The 19,799-nt window shown below is 49.0% G+C and overlaps 1 protein-coding gene across 3 annotated transcripts in view; it reads right to left on the bottom strand.

Annotated features, from left to right (window-relative positions):
* LOC109447673 (protein FAM163A) overlaps positions 1 to 18,673 on the bottom strand; it is a 51,972-nt gene extending 33,299 nt beyond the window's left edge. The window contains exon 1 of one of the 3 annotated variants that reach the window (XM_074322196.1): positions 18,519 to 18,673. The gene's annotated coding sequence lies outside the window, so the exon portion shown is untranslated. Of the gene's footprint in view, positions 1 to 16,739; positions 17,034 to 17,150; positions 17,806 to 18,518 lie in introns of those variants that run through there. The other 2 variants (XM_019732313.2, XM_074322197.1) reach the window with 2 other exon arrangements.
* Positions 18,674 to 19,799: the final 1,126 nt, after the last annotated feature.

Here is a 19,799-nt window from a genome sequence, read left to right as displayed (position 1 = left end):
CCACCAAGGCGCCCTTGTTCCATGGTTGTGGACCGACTTCAGGCCTCAGTACCACCCTCCTTCACCTCCCACCTCGGCACCTGCCTTTGCTCCTTTCGGGGCAGCTCAGAACACTGCTGGGAAAAGCCTCTGGGCAGGATTCTGGCTGAGCAGAAGCACCTGACAGGTGGTCTACTTCCTTCCCGTGGGGGCACAGTCAAGTTCAGCAAGGCTGCCCAGGGCTGAGGCAGCAGCTGGTGCTGGGTGATGCATTGAGGGCAGGAGGTGACAGGCCGAATTCTTTAAAAGTCATTTTAAAATATGCTCCAGTACTTCCTGCTCTCGCTGGAGTCACTGCAGCAACATGTGGATCTCAAGCGTCCCTCTTTGCTTAGTGCCCCTTCCAATTAGGCAAAGGCCACTTTCATTCTCTGTTAGCTTGGCAACACCCCTAAGCCTCTTGATGCTTTCTCAGAATGGAAGCTTCTGGAAGGTAGAAAAATATCTGTTTCGTTGGCTCTATTCAGGACTGTATAAGGGAAGAGGTAAATACTGGTCACACCTTTGGGGCCTGCCCTCTAGAGGTTTGTGCTTTACTGTCTGTAACTGACAATTGATAATGGCTCAAACCGCTCTCATTTCAGGAATAATCTGCTAAATTCCTGGAGAGTGGGAGGCGAGTATGGCCCTGTCCAAATGTAAGCTTAAGACCAAATTTTAAAAATTAAACCGTTTTATCATGGAAAATTTAAAACACACAAGAGAAAAGAGAATGGGATAATGAGCGCCCAGCCTTGCTTCATCCATACCTTCTACTGTCAACTTTGAAGCATATCCTAGACCTCATACACGTAATTTACAAACATTGCGGTACGCATTTCCAAAAGTTGTTCTTGTTAAAATATATAACACAACACCATTAGCACACCTCCAAAAATTCACAATTCCCTCATGTCATAAAAACTCCAGTGTCCGTACACCTAGGACATTTGGCCACACCAACGCCAAAGGGGGAGGCTGTCACAGGTACACAGTTGTCATGACTTGCCTGGATGCATCCCCTGCCTCCGAGCCTGTAGAAACCTTGGGGGGGGTGCCTTCCCAGTAACCTCAGGTTGGACCACAGTCCCCCAAATCCCAAATGCTAATGCCAGAACCCAGGAGAAAACAATAGAAATTCTGAATAGACATCGGATTGGCAGTGTGGTCTTGGGCAAGTTACTTTGTTTATGTGGATGACCAGTTGCAAAATAAGGGGGTTATAAAAACTGAGGGAATAACCCAGGTGTCCGTCAACAGATGAATGGATAAAGAAAATGCAGTATATAAACACAGTGGAATATTGTGCAGCCTGAAAAACAAGAAATCCTGCCACATACCACAGCATGAATAAACCTCAGGCGAAATAAGCCAGTCACAAAAGGGCAAATACTGCATAATTCCACTCATATGAGGTATCTAAAGTACTCAAGACTCATAGAAACAGGAAGTAGAAAGGTGGTTGCCACGGGCTGAGGCGGAATTAGTGTTGAGTGGGTCAGAATTTCAGTGTTGCAAAATGGAAAAGTTCTAGAAATCTGTCGCACAACAATGTGAATATACTGAACATGACTGAACTGTATGCTTAAAATGGTTAAGATGGTACATTTTATGTTGTTCTTCCCCACGATAGGAAACAGTAAAACATCTTCTGAGGTCCGTTCTGGCTGTGGGAATTGGAGGGACATAATAACACCCTGGGAGGCTGTTACTTTGATCTGTGTTGCGAGGCACATCAAGACGCTATCACTCTCCTTCAGGGAAAAGGGGTGGGAGGCAAGCTGTACATGGAGCCTCCCCAACTTTTCCGGAATCCATCAGGAAGCCGGAGGCTGCATCGCAGCAGGCTGCAGGTAGGGGGCGCCAGGGGGCTGGGCAGGCTCTGTAAGGTAGGAGTTGGGGACTGGGGCTGGGGTTCACCAAGTAAGAGAAACAAAAGAAAGTGGAAGCCTTTACCACCACAGGGCTGTCCTTGGGGAACATTCTGGGAAGAAAGGAGAAGGCCCAGTTGGCTGGGAGCAGCCATGCAGGGGGGATCCGAAGTGACAGATACAAATGTGTAGTACACTGGGGCAGACAAGTGGGAGATTAGAAATGCGCAGCTGGTGACAACGGGATGTGGAGGGGAGGAGGCTGCAAAAGATTGTGTCCCCGAATCCCTTCCCAGGGCTGCGCTGGGGTCTGCAGAGTGCTCTTAGCACTCTCACCATAAGGCCACTTTTCAAATTAGCACAAGCCTGGCCTGAGGGAAGCCAGGCAACGGAGGCAGAATTGGCCACCCAGCTCCATCTCTCCGAGCTCTCCGGAGAAGGTTCCTCTGGCATCTGTACAGGCCAGAGAGCAGAGAGCAGATTCACTGCACTGGATGGTGATACGGTCTTGGTGTGTCCGGGGAAACAGTTGGGAGAGGGATGGCAGGAGGGGAGCCCGAGGCTTGGAAAACGAGTAGAGGCACCTCCAATGTCCACTCATCTCGAGTGGGGCATAAGATCCGGGCTCATTATCTAAGGTGGCCGAGGAAGTACTAGATCTCTCCCAGGCAAGGTCACTGTGAGGGAGCTCTGGGTGGGAGACTGGGGGCCCAGCGTTGGTTTCTGTCCCTTCAGGCCAGCAGTGCTGAACCTTTCTGCAGTCACACGCTGGGTCTGTCACACTCACCATGTGTGATTCCCGGGCACTGGTGGGGCACTACAGTCCTGTGTACCACTGATGAGAGCAAATCCGTGGACACACATGAGGGAGAGGATATGATTGAAGCAATAGTCTTGAGCCAGCTCTGATGTTTAAAATAAAGAAAAATCCCCACAACTCATTTCCTTAGCTCCAATTCACCATCTGCAATGCTCCTACCCACGGATCTCAACACCTGCCTTGGGTTTTGGCGCCTTGCTGGGTTCTCCAGTGTGAGCCGCTCTCCCCAGACGCTCGGAGCACATCTGAGCAGCACCCACCCCCAGTACTTATGCACGAATCAGAGGAACTTCAGTCGGGCATGGATTTCACAGCTTTTGCTCAGACTCACACAGGATGACACACAGTGGCCTTGCTGTCACGGTGAGGTCCCTGGACCAGTTGCACCACCTAGACACCTTCGTAGAAGGCAGGCTCTTCAGACCCACCCAGACCTGCTGAATCAGAATCGGCATTTAGCAACATTTAACAAGGTTCCCAGGGGTTTGTGTTCAAGTCTAGTAGGCACTTAACACCACACCCTACCTGCTCTGCCTGCCACCAGGTAAAGCAGAGTAGCATCCACTCTAAGGCTGGTCAAACCAAGCTCCACCAGCTATAGCTGTCACCACTGGGAGGGGACACAGAAAGGGCGGGAGATAGACACAGAAGCGCTGTGGGTGGGGGGGGATCACTACAATGTGTGAAGCGCATTTACATGTAGGGGCACTGAGATGAAATCGAAGAAGGCAGTCCATTGATTCTGAGATCCTGTGATCTTTGTTATTCATCACCAGGCAGATGCTGACAAAATGATAATTGTAGCTAACATTTACTGAGCCCTTATTACGAGACAGGCGCTGTTTTAAATAAAAGTGCTTTACATGTATTGATTTATATAATTTCACATAGCAACCTCTTGAGGTATAGATTATTAGCCCCATTTTACAGATGAGGCAACTGAGGCACAGAGAGGTCAAGTGACTTGGTCTAGAAGGGAGCTGGGGAAATACTCTCCCCCCACAGGTATTACTTTTGGAGCTGGGACATACTTTTAGGGTAACCAACTGTCTTGGTTTGCCCAGGATTGAGAGGGTTCCCTGGATGTGATACTCAGTGCTGAAACTGGGAGTCTTGGGCAAATTGGTTCCCCTACCGATACTGGACACCTCGCGTCCCACAGAAAAGTAACAGAAGAGAAACAGAATGGAAGGAAATTTAACGTAATAGGAAATCCTTGAGATGATAGAGTTTGAGCTGTTGGAACACTGAATCCGAGTGTGGGCAACCTACTTCTGTCTGAGGAACCCAAAGCCTGTTCCTTGAACCCAAGGCTCATTCTCCATCTGCAATCGAGTCCCTACTCCTCAAATGCATATGCTTTAATCTGCCTCGCTGTCCCCTTACCCCTTCTGCCCCGATGTTGAGTCTCCCCAGCAGCCTGTCGCTGAGGCACACAGCAGGATTGATGTCCTAAGAGAAAGAGGCTAGTGTCTCCCTTGTCAAGGTCACCCTGCACCTGCATCGGCTCTATTTTCTGCGGTACTGCCAGCCAGATCTGTGAATCTTGTTTCTTTTGAGCCCCTGGGAAAGTTATTGGATTGGTTCATGTTTCATTTAGCCTGAGAGCCATTTAAGATTTCCCAAATAAAACGCAAAGAGCTCACTCAGGGTGGGATCTTTTAGAAATAATTTTTAAAAGCAATTCCCTGATCCACATTGGATGGGGCTGACAAAGACCCACCAGGGGCAAAGTCTGAGGGAAGGTCAAGGACAGGAAGTCAGATTCCTCCACACACCTGGCTGAGGCCTCTGGAAAAGTACCTCTTCTCAGACAGGGGAAGGCAGTTGTCTTGAAGCCACTGGACAAGTCCAAGCATTAGGATTTCCCTGCCATTTTTTTTTGGGGGGGGCGGGATTCTGGGCCTCAGTTTCCACATCTGTAAAATGGGACTTACTATAGCCTACCACCAGAGAACACGTGTCTCCTCTGAGGCTGAGAGGCAGTTCTCCTGAGTGTTCTGTGCCCTTTCTCAGAAGTCAGCCCCTTCAGGTCTTCCCTGATTAACCTCATTAGACTTGTGATTAACGAATTACACATTCTTAGAGCAGAAGGAGAAATAGGAAAAAGTAGAGTCCACTCTAACCGCCTTCATTTTTCAGAAGAAGAAACTAGCCAGTCCAGTGTTTGCAGCCACTTCGCTCCTGGGATTTTCAATAATTACTTCACTGGTATTGCTCTGTAATCTACAGCTGGTGTCCATTCTCTTCCGAAGGAAGCTGTGAACCCCTGGGAGAGAAGGACCATCGCGTTGCCCCAAATATTTCTCTCCTGGGCTACCACAGTGGTCTGGACACATGGCCTTCATTCTTGTTGCTGGCTGACTAATGCAGAGCTGGAAAAAGGAACAAGCGAGCTTTTTCTATGCACAGCAAGGAAGATGAATGAGGACATAAGAAATGAGAACCAAAGCTTCTCTCACGTTCTGCTTACTGACCCAGTAACGGATCTCGAGCTTTCCTAAAGCTGACAGCACACACAGGGAGAAAAACGGCTCTCCGTTTGAGCCAAGGAAAGGCTGTCAGTTTGATACAACCTTGAAAAGAAAATAATGAAGCATTTCTCTCAACCAGTGGCCCAGGAAGCTGCACTGCTTGGGCCTCCTTGCTGCTCTGTGTGCCTAGACCATGAGAATGGACCCAGGCAGGAAAACTGCAGGACACCTGGCGACAGGTCTACGGTGAAAACACCAGACATCTAGCTGTGTGCACAGGAACTCGACCAGGCTAGCACCTCTCCTCCCCCAAACTGTGACAGGACGGACTGACCCACATACGCGGCACGATCCCACCTCTCTCCAGCACCTGAAAAATGACTCTCCTAATGTTTACTCCCAATAGAGGCATATACTTGTCATCTCAGGTAGAGAACAAAAAGAACTGTGGGATCCCGGCCACATTCCTTTGTAGCAATTATCTACGAGATAGGTTACTGACGTGATTATCTCTCGGCCTTCCTATGATTACATGACCTTTTAATAATCGCCCTTTCTTTTGTTCATTCACTCATTTACTCATTCACTCATTCATCCATCCATCCAGCCATCCATTCAATAAGAGCATTTAGCATCTACTCCATGCTAAGTAACTTCTAAGCCAAAATCAATAAGACAATTTCCGAGCTTTAAAATTCCCTACCTTTAAGCAGTATCCATTAAACAGGGAATGGGGACATTCAGTGAAGAAACGGCTATGTTAAAACCTAAGCTTTGTTATTAACCAGTTATTCATTCTCGCTGAGCCTCAGTTTCAATAGCTCTAAAATGGGAATAATTCCTCACAGAACTGTTGTGAAATTTAAAGGCAGGGAGAAGCATCTGTAGGATGATACTCAATGCTTGGCATGAAAAGGGCATTCAGGAGTTGTTAGCTTCAAGAAAGGGACCCTAGAATCCAGCGTGCTCCTCAACCCTTTATTCACCCAACACCTCACCAACCCCAGTCAATATTCTTCCAAGTTCAATTTTGCTTCCTGGGACAGTGTTCTCATTGTTTTAATCACCTGGGGATTTGGCCTGGTCTGTATCCTGACTGATGGGCTGTACCATTTTGAGAATGTAAGCTGTATCAGTCAGCGCAAAGCTCCTGGAGCTTGGAGGGGGACGGGTACACAAAGGCCTGTTAATAAATAAACACTCAGACATCAAGGCTACCGGCTGCCGTAGTAACAAGGCTTTATGCTTTCCTGGCTCCTGTCATCTTCGGGACTGAAAGCACTTAATGAATTAGTCTCGCTTGCAGTCTTCCTGGAGAAAAATACTGCTGTGTCTACAAGGCGCAGTCAGGGTAACCAGCTGGAGGTCAATCATTCTTGGGACCATTGTCAACCAGATCCCGAGAGCAGCTCTGTTTGCTGTTTGTTTCTTGTCATAAAAGAACTGTATTAGAAAATTTTAAAAATGCATAAGTCAACAGATAATTAGAATCCCCTCTAACTCTGTTCACTTGGTGATAAGCCCTGTGAACACTGTGTTTCCCTCTCGTACACATACGTGTATTAGGGTTATACTGTGTATGTGCTGCAGTGGGTTTGTAAACGCAGCTCGGTGTGCCAGCAGTGGAGTGGGATGAGAACACTCAGAGCCATTGTGGGGCCTCTGGTGGGACACACGAGAGGGACACGGAGCAGTCTAGAGCAGTTCTAGACTTTGGAAAGAACCCCTGGCAGCAAGAGAGGGATGCACTGGAGGAACCTGGATTAGGAGCTGGAGCCACACCTCTCAGCTGCTCTTGTTTTCACCACGTTGTCAGCTGCCCCTTGAGACCCAAAGGTTGCACGTGTCATTATGATCTGGCCCTTGCCAACCCCTCCAGCCTCCGCTCTCACTTGTCTCTGCCTCGCCACGGTGTTTGCACCCTCTGGGTCTTTGCTGGGTTGTGTTAGGCCTGGCAAGCCCGTTCTCCTTCACATCACTCGGTTAAGGGATTTCTTACGTACTGGTGTAGGTGTCAGCTCCTCCCGTTTTCCATGATGGTCCCCCTTCCTCCAGCTGGGTTGGCTCCCCCTCCACAGACTTCCACCACATCTCATGCTGAGAGAACCACACACCTCTACACTGTTATTATTTTGTGTCTGTCTCCTCACTAGACTTGGAGCTGCCTCAGTCAGTATCTTACGCATCGCGCATACCTTGGGCACTCAATCAATGCTGTTGAATAAAGGGGGGGTCCCAGAATCAGTACCAAAAGCCCTTGGGTACGCCCAAAGTATGTGAAGCATCAGAAACAAGAAGGCGAATCCTAAGTCCATCCACATCTCGCCACCTCCACTTCCACCCTCCCCTGAGACAGTCTCATCACCTATAGGACTTGTTCTTAGGGATTTCGTGCCACTTCCCCCAATGGAACATGCTCAAAAGCATCCTTAGCATCCTCACCAAATCCCCCCCAAAACAACTCCAACTTCTGTCAGCACAGTTATCATTGTTCAATTGTCTGGGCTCAAAAATCCAAAAGCTTTAATCCACAATACTTCCATTCCCCTTAGGGACAGTTCCATGTCCCCACTGGACGCCCATCGTCTTCCCTCTTAGCACACAACTTTGCCTACATCACAAAGGGAACTGACACATTCAAGGTGAACTACCTGATCCTCCCGTCCCCATCCTTAGCCCACCCCCAAATCTTACCCAGGATTATCCCAGCCATCATCCTCTTCCCTCATGTCTAAAGGCTAAAGATTCCTCTTCCTGGTCAGCGCAGCCTCCTGCCTGTGGTCTGGATACCACCTCCCCCCTCTTCATCCAGTCCAAGCTCCACGGAAGATTCTCCACCTGTCCCCTCCCCTCTTCCCTATCCCCTCAGTCATGGACATGTTCAAGTTTCTTTCACTCTTTAAAACAACCCATCACTTCTCCTCACCTCCTCCTATGGCTATTATCCCAACTACCTCTCTTTTCTTTCCCAGCAAAGCTACTAGTAGGAATAAAAGGCTACACTTTCTATCCCCACCTCATGTCAATCATTCTCTTCTCTCTTCACCCCAGCCTAGTGCCCTGCCTGTAGGATTAAACCCCCTAGTAGAATATGCCCTGGCGAAGCACCACATACAAATCCAGCATTAAGTAGTGGGAAAGCTTCCCCGCGCTTAAAGAAAGAGACTGGTGCTCGAGAGATAGGAAATGAGACAGGTGTAGACGGAGAGATGCCCATTTGCTTCTTACTCATCGGTACCAATACTCGGGGAGTACTGACGACTATTTCATGTTAAAACCAATTATGTGCTCAGCACTGTGGTCACCGTGAGGATGAAAGTTAAAACAGCAGCCTGCATTTGTCGGTCACTTGCTATGGGCCAGGCATCCTGGTTGTTATTCCCACGGTACAGGTGAAAACTGGGCTCGATGTCACACAGCTCGTAAGTGCTGCAGTATCATCATCTTCCCCTCGTTTCTTCCCCCTTCCTACTCACTGTCCTAATCACCCCCATTAAGTAAGCTTCCTCCTGCATTCCGTCTCCCTGCTAGCCACCTTTCCTTCAATGGCAACACTCTACCTTCCCACCACCACAGAGAGACGTCAGGGCATCTGCCCTGATCCTACCCCCCTTCTCTCCCATTAGCCCTGCACGCTTGATGCTGTGCACACATCTTCTTAGGAACCTTATGTTGTGAATTATCCTTCCTCTGACCCATAAACTTTTCCACTCAACAGGGTCCTTTCCATTGGTACATAAATATGCTCAAGTGTCTCTCCTTGAAACAGAATAAAACCACCCTCTCCCTCCGACTATCACAGCCAAGCCTCTAGAAAGACTTATTTATACGTTCAGTGCCCATGTCTTCACTTTCCACCTTCTCCTAGACCAGCTACAGTCTGATTTTGCCCATCATGTCACTGAGGCTCTCGCCTAAATCACCCGTAACCTCCGTCTTTCCAAAGCCAATGGATTTTTATTGGTTCTCACTTTAACTGAATTCTCAGCAGCACCTATGCTTTGTCTTCTGTCCAGGAAACACTCTGCTCTTAGCTTTCATGATTATTTCCACCTCCTGGTTTTTTCCCTGCCTCTCAGGATCATCCTTTCCTATATTTACTTTTCAGCCTTAACCCAGGCCTTCTCTTCCAAGCCTATCCTCCTCCCTAGACAGTGCCATCCATGCCAGGGTTTCAATTACTCCTGAATGCTGATGACTTAGAGGCATACCTCCTGCCCAGACGTCTCCTCCAAACTCCTGCTCATTCATCCACTCAGATGGTTCAAAGGCTCCTCAAATACAACACGGCTGACATTGAACTCATGATGTTTACCCCAAAGCCTGGTTCTCTCCCACCGTGTCCTGTCTCAGGGAATGGTACCACCATCCACTACTACAAAGCTGGAAGCCTAGGACTCATTCTCAACACTTCCCTCTCAACTGTCACATCCAAACCATCACTTCCTGTCCATTTTACTCTCAAACTCTCAAATCTATCTGTGTCTGTCCATCGCACCTACAAACGTCCCAGTCTGAACAACTGTCGTCTTTCGCCTGGACTATTTCAAGAGTCTCCTAATATGTCTCCAAGGATCTACTCTTGACCACCTCAAATATACTGCCCACGCTATATAGCCAGAGCGGTCTTTTTGAAATGAAAAATCTGACTGTATCGCCCTCCCGCTTAAGTACTTCAGTGACTACCCATTGCTTTAGAATCAGTATCAAAGTCCTTATTGTGGCTGATGAGACTGCATGTTCTAACTTCCTACCTCTCCTGCTCATCTCATATGTTTCTCCTGCTCTCTGCACCCCAGTCCACTGGCCTTTGACACCTCAAAATATCATATTCCTTCTAGCCATGGCCTTTGCCCATCTATGGAATATTCTCTCCCAGCTTCCAAACTCCCCTCACCTCCTTAGCTCGTACTCAGTTGTCCAGTTTCAGTTCAATCATCAGTTGCCATGACTTCCTGGGTCCTCCCTGAATGGCTTCATACCTCCCATTACATTATTGCACACTCTCATAATGCCGTGTACCACCACTTTATGCCTGTATTCCTCATTACTCCTCTGAAGTTGCCCTTGGTAAAGTCATCAACAACCTTCAAATTGTCAACAGTGGAGCCCTGGTGTTCTACCAGCTGGATGGAGAGTTTCCTGTACTAAAATAAAATCCTGGCAGTCTTTCCCCAATCTGTCGGGGGGAAAATAATGAGCTGACAGAATATCCTTAACTTAAAGCTTCTGTTTCATAAAGTTTTCTTTCTTAAAACTTGGTGCCTGCCATTCTGTATCTGTGCAAGAATCTAGCACAGGACGCTCTCTGATATATTTCAAAATTATATAGTCAGCCATTTTAACATATGCATTTTTCATGGTGTTCACCAGAGAGCAGCACAATGTCCATGGGTTTCTGGACATGAATGAACAAGTGTTTGATATTCACTAGCCAAACCCAAAGAAATAACTTGCAGTCCTCTGATTTGTTCTCTTGGTGGTATGTGGTACTGTTTATCACGTTGTTTATTCATTTCGGCAACCAGCATTTATAGAACACATGTGGATTATGTTTTCCCACAGCCCTTTGTCCCTATTTTCATTGGCATGTATCGCCTCTTCCTGTGATCTCGTCCATGCACAGGCTCACCTCGTTTAATTGCGCTTCACAGATACCGTGTTTTTTACAAATTGAAGGTTTGTGGCAACTCTGGTGTGGAGCAAGTTTATCGGCACCGTGTCCCCAGTAGCATTTGCTCACTTCGTGTCTCTGTGTCACATTTTTGTAATTCTCATAATAGTGCAAACTCTTTCATTATTGTTATATTTGTGATGGTGATCTGTGAGGTCACTAGGGTGAAACCCTCCACCGGCAGAAAGATCACAGCTCACTGAAGGCCCTGAGGATGGTTCGCATTGTTTATCAACAAAGTATTTTTAAACTGAAGTATGTATTTTTTAGATAGAATGCTCCTGCACACTTCATAGACGACAGTATAGTGTACACATCACTTGTGTAAGCCCTGGGAAACCGAAGCATGTGTGTGAGTTTCTTCAGGGCAATACTCGCTTTCTTGCGGTGCTCTGGAGCCGAAGCCACCACATCTCCGAGGTGAGTTCCTGGAGGTACAGGGACTGCAGCTTTCCCTCTTCCCTCTCCCTAGTCAGCCCATCACTTGGCCCAGGCACACGGATCATATTTGTTGACTACAGGGACCAATGAATGACCGAATAAACATGAAGAAAACGGGGAGGTGGAACTTGGGTTCTCATCCCCAGGGCTCTTCCGGCTACGCTCTGCCGCTTCTGAAACACTCATGGTGACACAGTGGCTTGAGGCAACAGAAATGTCGACTTTACGTATGTAAAATAGCACCAGTTAGTTTTTTAAAAAGCACAATGAATCCGATATAAGCTTGTAATAGTTTTATAGGCCTTGTGCTTGTGGGCTGCACGTCTAATAGCTAATCTAGCATCAAACTCTGCTAATATTACCTCCAAAACAAATAGCACACTGACTAACTAGTTTATGGGGATCTAAACAGTTTCATTCTGTAAGTACTTGAAAAATACCAAGGAGCGTGCCTGTGGCAGAAGTTGAGTAAATAATGATCTGACTGACATTAGTGCAGCTGGAAACACTCCGTATTCTGGGCTAACCCTGTGCCTTTGCCGAAGCTGTGCTCTTACCCACTTTGGCTGAGCTGGTCCATCAAATGCATACTTAACCCTTAAGGCCGAATTCCAACATCGCCTCCTCCAAAAAGACCTCAGCAATCTCATCGATCAGAGTTACTTGGGCCAGCGTTTGATTCATGTCAGCCTCTCTGCACGTGACAGCATGTCACTTGTGCCCCTCGTGTGTCCTCTTGGTGACATGAATGACACTGCCTTGTGGGCAACTCAAGCCCAGGGACCACATCTTGTTCCTCTTTCTTTCTATCTGTCTTCCCGGTGCCTTGAACAATAGATGTTTTCTGAACTGAAGTGGCTTAAACTGATCACCCAACTACTCGTATGTTATATAAACATCGTGTTTTTGTGTCATAAGGTGACTTTTTAAACAAAAAAACATAGTCAGGGCATCTGGCTTTCCCCTCCTGCCGAGGTTCTGGCAGCCGCAGCTGAGAGCCCAGTTCAGCTTCTCGCTCTCCCCCTGCAGGCAACAGCAGCTGCCTTGTGTGCTCCAGAATTTATCTGGGGAAAAATTCAAGCTGTTTCTTTCTGAAGTGGGATGCGAGTCAGAGGTGAGCCCTAGCCGGTGAGCTGCGTGGGAGGAGAAAGGTTGGCAGTGAGCGAGGCTCTCAGCCATCAGGCTGTGTTTTCCAAACAGCAGGCAGACTCCCAGCACCGAGTCCCAGGGGCCACCCTGTTCACCTTCCATCTCACAGTCTTTCACACCACTAGCATCTGGACCAACGCAGAGGCCATGGCTCCTTCTCCTGCCTCCGTCCCTCGGGAACGTCACACGCACTGTCCACTCAGCCGGGTCCTGATGCCCACACAGAGACAGACGCCAGAGGGATGGACACCCAAAACAAGAACGCTGACTGCTTCGTCCCCGAACTGTGCCTTGCGCAAAACTATGCAGACTGCGAAGATTCCAGCTCATCCATCAAAGCTTGGCATGCTCGGCCACGTGCCGTTATAACCCAGACTGAGTGTGTGACACCTGTGTGACGCCCTCGTGCTCGTGGTGCAAGTTACTGAGCAGAGAACAGAAAAGTCATTGAAGGGAGAGCCGAAAGGTGTTGCTTGGTGGCAATGAGCCTGGCCTCTCAATATATCCGATCAAGAGATTAGATGACAACCTGTAGGCAGTGCTTAGCAGAGTAACTAGAACATAGAAAGCCTCCGATGAAGGGTAACCCCGTAGCAGGTAAGGAGGGCCCCATCTCCTGTGACTGGAAGCAAGTCTTTCTTCCACGGCTCCTGCTATTGAACAGCCTGTCCTACCTGAAAGAGGGAAGGCAGTGCCTGATCCCTTCCCCCTACCAGGCTGGCTGATTAGCAGAAGGGAATTGTGGTGGGGGAAGGAGGGAGAACTACTGAGCTGGGCATCTGGGCTGATGGAAAGCACCCAAAGGGGCATTCAGGGACACATCGATTGATGGCGTGACAACTCCTATCAATAACCTTCCTTCCCCCTCTGGGACAATAGAGCCCTTGACCACAGAAGAATTTCCAAACCTTTTCTTTCCAGTACATCTCTCTTCCTCTCCTTTCTGAGGTCCAAGTGCAACAACGAAAGGGACCGACACACCTTCTGCCCTCTCTGACGCTCAACCACAGGGCTCCTGCTTCCTTACTAATGCCATCCGATCGCTGAGGCTTTACACTGTACAGGGGAACAGTAGGGCAATAAAAAGAGGGATAGTTTCTATTTCTCCGTTTTGTGTTCCAAGCTGGAGGATCAGATCTTCCCTACCCAGATCAGAGAGGGGTCTAAAAACACCTCTTGCCCCCACTTTCTGAGCACAACCTGCAAATTGAAAGGAATTCTAGGTGGCCAGACACTATGAGCTCTGTGGGGTCTCACCACCCCGTGGCTTTTATTTCAATGGGAACTCTCAAGCAACCTGGGGGAGAAGAGTTTGAGAGACCGGCAGGCACAGAGCAAGGAGAGGATTAAAAAAAAAAAGTTAATGCAATCACATGATTCAAAATTGAAAAGATACACAGGGTTTACAAGTCCACTCTCCCTGGAGGCAACAGACATTATTAGGTTTTGTGTATATAGTTATGTACTGACATACAAATAATCTTGGAACTCTCCTTCTTTCTCCTCTTTTATAACATGAACAGTAGCATATTATAAACACTCTATGGCTGCTTTCCACTTCGCCACATATCTTGGAAATCATTCCATGCCAGTTTTAGAGTAAGTTTCCTGCTTCTTTTTCATGGATGAATAGGACTGTATTCGACTATGTGTAAGTTCTACAAAATATTTAACAAGTCGTCCTTTGATAAGCATGTAGCTTGTTCTTCCACAGCTCAAACAATGCTATAATGTGTACGTATATAATATGTAGGCAAGTATAACATTGAGTGAATTTCCTAAAAATGAAACCATGGCGTCGGATGACACAAATTTTGAGATGTTTCTAAAATGCCCTCCAAAGAAGCTGGACCCATTTACTTGGCCAGCAATGCATGACAGTGCCTGTTTTTCCAGAACCTCATCAACAATGTATCCATCTTTCTGAAGTTTGCTAATTGAAAGATAAATAAGTATGTCATTTTAGTTTGCACTCAGCATGCTAACGAATTAATCTCTGCGTATGGATTAAACCCGAGTCCCAGCGGGAAACAACGTCCAGTTTTACCAGGCCAGCACTTTCCCTGAAGTCTAATGGGGTCACATCTCTTGGATCTACAAATAACAGTCTTTATTCCCAAGGGCTCTGGATTTTCAGCTACCGCATGGGAGGACAGTGGCCCCATGGAAGGAGCAGGGACTTTGCAACCAGTGAGACCGGGGTTCCAAGCACAGCTCTGCCACTTACTAGCATGAGGATCTGAGCAAGTTGTTTAACCTCTCCCAAATGAAATATGGGGATAATAACAGTGACGTCACAAAGCCTTGTGCCTGGCGCATAGAAGGTACTTAATAAATGGTAGCAGCTTTCATTAGTGTTAATAATCACCAGACCAGATTCTACATCTCAGGGCTTTTCACAACTGACAAGACCTGGAACGCCCAGCCAGGGCTGCCCGGCTCTTTTCTTAAGTGGCCACCCGGAGGGTTCCCGGCCCCTCCTCTGATCCAACCCAGCCTCCTTCCAAAGTTAGCAGGAGATACAGCTAAAACCCCACCCTGTGCCTCTGGGTGAGGGGTGGGCCACTCCTGTGCCAGGCTCCCCTGTTTCTGGATGATGTTTGTACAGACTGAGGTGCTCTCTGGACTAAGCAGAGCTCATTTCCAATTACAGATGGGCAAGCTAGAGACAAAGCAGAGATCCCTGATCAAAACAGGAGGGGCTTGCTCTCATCAGCACGGAGCCCATCTTGCCTTTCCCGAGCACTGTTTTTGGTGAGGTCACTGAATGCATGTTTCTGGTTCTGACAGAAGTGCCAGTGATGCCCACCACTAGGGTTTCTACCTGAGCACATGACTCCCCCCCCCCCAAAGTACTTCAGAGGCTTTTCCATTTGCACATGGTCCTGTCTCATTTCATCCCCCAGGGTGTAGAAATTTCAGCCAAGCCCCTTATGTGAGCGAGGGAACTGAGAGGAAGGGGCTGCCGCTGGCTCGCCTAATGTCACCACTGAACCTTGGGGAGCCACATTTTAGCTCCTCCCTGAGTGCCAACATGACCCCCTGTCTCTATATGCTGGTTTAGATCCTCTCAGGCACGGAGCTGGAACCTCTGGAGAGAGATCTGAGAAATTATAGAGAATAATGCTTTTGGAGAATGTTCCTTTGCTCTGTCATCCCCTTGAAGGAAAGGGGCAGGATCTGAAGGGACTTCCAAGTACTTCATTAGTACACAAAGGACGCTCGCTGCCTTTCCCTCAGAAGAGTCCAAATCCCAGGGAATCCAGGGCGAAATGAACATGTGGGATCTGAAATCCCCCATCACTGTCTCTCACACGGTATAAAACGTGGGTCTAGCTCAGATACTGGAGGGCAGGGCAGGGCATAGAGATCTGACTCCACAGGCATCCCCCTCTGCCAGATACAATGCTGCCTCCTCAGAACTGGTCCCCTAGCCCTGTGGTTGAGAACCCCCTCCTATCAACCGGGGGCCTCCAGCAGGGTGGCAAGTGGGTCAAGGCTGGGGAGAGTCCACCGCTGAGCAGACTGGAAAAGGCAGGAGGAAGCAGCCTCGCCTATAGACCCAGCCTGGGGGGTGGGTACCTGTCCCCCAACACCCCAAAGTTGCTCAGAAGAGTAAACTTCTGGGGCCCCACAATTCCAGCCAGAGAAAAGGAATGCCCACGTGTGGCAGAAAAACATGGGTGGTGCAGGTAGCGCAAGGGCACTGCCAGAGGACATAGATCTCCACCCCTGCCTCCCTCGCTGCCTTGGGGGCCAAGGAGGAGGAAGCCATTCTTGTGGGTGGTCTCCCAGAGCTCAGCACTCTGCCCCCCCCCAAGGGGGCACGAGAGCAGAACACAAGGCTGATCCCGACACTGCTTTCTGATCGCCCACTGGTCTCTACTTGGGCCCAACCCTCCTCTGGGTCACCTCGGGCCCAGCCCACCGCATCTGGTCCTATGGGACAGGGGTGCGGACCGCTGGCTCTGGGGCCTCATAGACGTGCCTGGCGGCCCCGAAGAGACCCCGGTGTCTCCATGCCGGCCTGGGGCGGGTGGCCGGCGCCCGGCTGTCTTGGACCCGTAAGCACTGACAAAGATGCCAACCTCCGCGCCGCGAACGCACCTCCATCCTCCTTATTTTGTAAAACTTTAGGAAAATCACCAGTAAACCGAGCCTGATGGCCAGGCAAGCCCAGAGGCGCCCGCGCGTTCGGAACAACCTGGCCGCACAGACGGACAGACGGCGGTGGAGCAGCCCCACGCCACCCATCCGCACCCCTGTGCCAGTCCCAGCGCCCCCTCACTCACGCATGACCAGTGGTCCCATGGAGCGTGCAGCGTCTCTAGCCCGGGCCACTGCATGGTCCCCGGGTGGTCGCGGGCTCCAAGGCGCAGCAGCTGCGTCCGCGTGGGGTCCCGCTGAGAGGAAGGCTCAGCGAGCAGGTCGGCGAGGACCAGCTGAGGCGAGTGACAGCGGTTCAGTCTGGGACGGGGATCTGGCGAGTCCGACCCGGGGGTGAGGGGACCATGCGACCCACAGCCTGGCCCTGAGGCTGGAGTCGCCAACCTCGCCCCCACCCCCACGCCCGCACGGCCGTGACCCTCGGCGCGAACAGCTGCTGGTGTGAGACGCGACAACAGAGTGAGGACCCAGCCCCAGCCTGGAGGCTACAGTCAAGATCGCATTGGGCAGTGGGAGGCGGCCCTGGGCGAGCTTACCTGGGTGTAGAGGCTCCCTCCGAAGTACGCCGGGGCCAGGCACATCCACGAGCGGAGCCCAGCGACCTGCAGAGTCTGCAGCCTGCCTCGGTCCCAACCCCTCCCTCCTTTTCCTTTCTTTCGGGGAACCAGGGTGCGGAGGAGCGTCCCAACTCGTTACAGCTGCTGGGCAGCTCCGCGACGGCGGTGACTCCCGCGTTCGGCTCCCACCCGGTCTGTGTGCGTCCTTCCGGGGGCTGGGGAGGCCCACGTGAGGTTCCTCTGCCCGCCCAGGCGCTCCAAGTACTGGCCCCGCACGGAGCCGAGAACCTCATCGCCCCTCCAGGTGGCCGGGGCTGGGGGCAGGTACCAAGAGACCTGATTGGCGCTCGCACCAGTCCGAGGAGAATCCCCCACGAAAGAGAGGCTGCCCGCCGCAGGGCGAAGGGAAGGGATAGAATAGCTCGGCTGGTGTCTTGCAAAGAGCCTTCCTTTAGCTCTGCTGCCTGTTTGCCTAAGAAATGTAAGCTCAGGAGCCGGGCGCCCTAGGAACGCCCCGGGCAGGGGACTTCGCGCGCTGTAGGTCGGGTCCAGCACCGAAAATCGTGAGAGAGCACGAGAGCCTTAAGGGCCAGGGTGTGTCGCTGTCCACTGGACTGTGCCTCATATGCTACCTGAAAGGCTCAACTGTTTTCCTCTCTCTGGCCCACACGAGTCCCTGGAAGTCCAGTGGCACCTGATGCCCCTGATGTTGAGGCGGGACCCTGTCCTCACGGCGGGGCAGACAGTATGTAATTAGAGCTGTGCTGCCAGAAGAGGCAGGAAAGGAGAAGCAGAGCCCTCCCGCGTTCTCCAACGCGAGGAGAACACGTTAAGAGCGCGCTCGAGTGCTTGTCTAAAATCATCCTCTTGCACTGTTTTAAAGCTCTAGGAGTTGCTTTTGTCCTGTACCCCTCACAGTAAGTTGGGCCATGAGTCTGCTTGGAGAACAGGATAGGATAAGGTGGAAGGAAACTGCCACTTTTTAGCAGTTCCAAAGCATCTCAACATGGCACTTTGCCCTGCTCTGTTCTGTTCATCCTTCTGACCTTGCTCTCCAATTCTGGTTGAACCAAGACAGGGGAGGCGGGAAGAGGGGGTCACCCAGGTGAATGCTCAAGCAGGAAGTGTTCTCCACACATCACATGTGTTTTCCTTCTCATACCGTGGGTAGTCTGGAGGGTTCCAAGTCAACAGTGAATAATGCATTTTAAAAAAACAGAGAAACTTTGGTCCCTCAGCACAGGTCCAACTTGTAAAGTAGGGGGAGTAAGAAATTTAGCATGTGGAACAAACTGTATTATTCTTAAAGCACCATTTAAAAAAAAAATCCAAAGGCAAGCTACCCACCTGATCATTCCAGCAGGTTTACATAGCTTCGAATTGTTTCTTCTCTCTCTCCACAGGTTTTTAATTTTGACTTCAGATTTTCATGTGCTGCCTTTTCTCACAGTCAGACCTCACACCTCCATTCCTCCCTCATCTCATTTCTTCTCAAAGGCAAACCTGAAATATGAAGAGATGTGTTTGGTTATAAACAATTACACAGAAAAGTGCAGACAATGTACATCTACAACCTCAGGAGTCATCATAAATCAGAGCTGTGTAATCACCATCCAAGTCATTGCCAAAACCCCAGAATCTCCTCTGCCCCGCAATTTCCTTTCATAGCCCTTCCCTTCCCTCTAAAGCAGGGGTGTCCAAACTTTTTTCAACGTTTTTTACCAAGAGCCATATGCAGTAAAATACACAAACAGCCGGGCCACTCACTCGAGGTGAAGTACGTATTGCCTCACCTGGTTTATTTAAGTAAATTAAATATATTTTTGGAATTTGCTGCAGGCCAATTAAAAATGGATTGTGGGCCGCAGTTTGGACACCCCTACTCTAAAGCATTCCTGAAACACCGATAATTTGTGTCATCTCTTTTTTTGTCAGTCTTGCTAAAGGTTTGTTAATTTTATTAGTTTTTCAAATTAAACCAGCTCTTTGTTTATTGATTTTCTCTATTTTCTGTTTTCAATTTTATTGATTTCTGCTCCTAATTTTGTCCTTCCTTCTTCTTGCTTTATGTTTATTTTGCTCCCCCCCCCCCAGGTTCTTGAGGTGGAAGTTTAGATTATTGACTTGAGATGTTCTTTTTTTTTTTTTTTTTTTTTTTTTCAGTATATGTGTTGTCGAAGAGAGTAGTTTTCTTTTCTAATATATGTACTTATCTTGTTTGCAAAAATTAATATAAGACCCAGTCTTATATTATATTACCCAGTCTTATAGTAAAATAAGACCGAGTCTTATATTAATTTTTGCTCCAAAAGACGCATTAGAGCTGATAGTCTGGCTAGGTCTTATTTTTGGGGATACATGGTAGTGCTATAAATTTCCCTCTTGGCCCTGCTTTAGCAGGGTCCCCCAAACTCTGATATATGGTATTTCCATTTCCATTCAGTTCAATGTATTTTTTTATATTTCCCTTAAGACTTCCTTTTTGATCAATGGGTTATTTAGAAGTGTGTTGTTTAGTTTTCAAGTATTTGGAGATTTCCTGTTACATTATTGATTTTTACTTTGATTCCATTGTGGTCAGCTGCCTTCTCTCCACCTTTCCTGTTCTGACTAGAACCTCCAGTGAAT

This window comes from Rhinolophus sinicus, linkage group LG17 (assembly GCF_036562045.2).
Source record: "Rhinolophus sinicus isolate RSC01 linkage group LG17, ASM3656204v1, whole genome shotgun sequence".
Classification (NCBI taxonomy): domain Eukaryota; kingdom Metazoa; phylum Chordata; class Mammalia; order Chiroptera; family Rhinolophidae; genus Rhinolophus; species Rhinolophus sinicus.
Note: the sequence above shows the minus strand (reverse complement) of the source record. Positions and strands in the feature narration are given on the sequence as shown.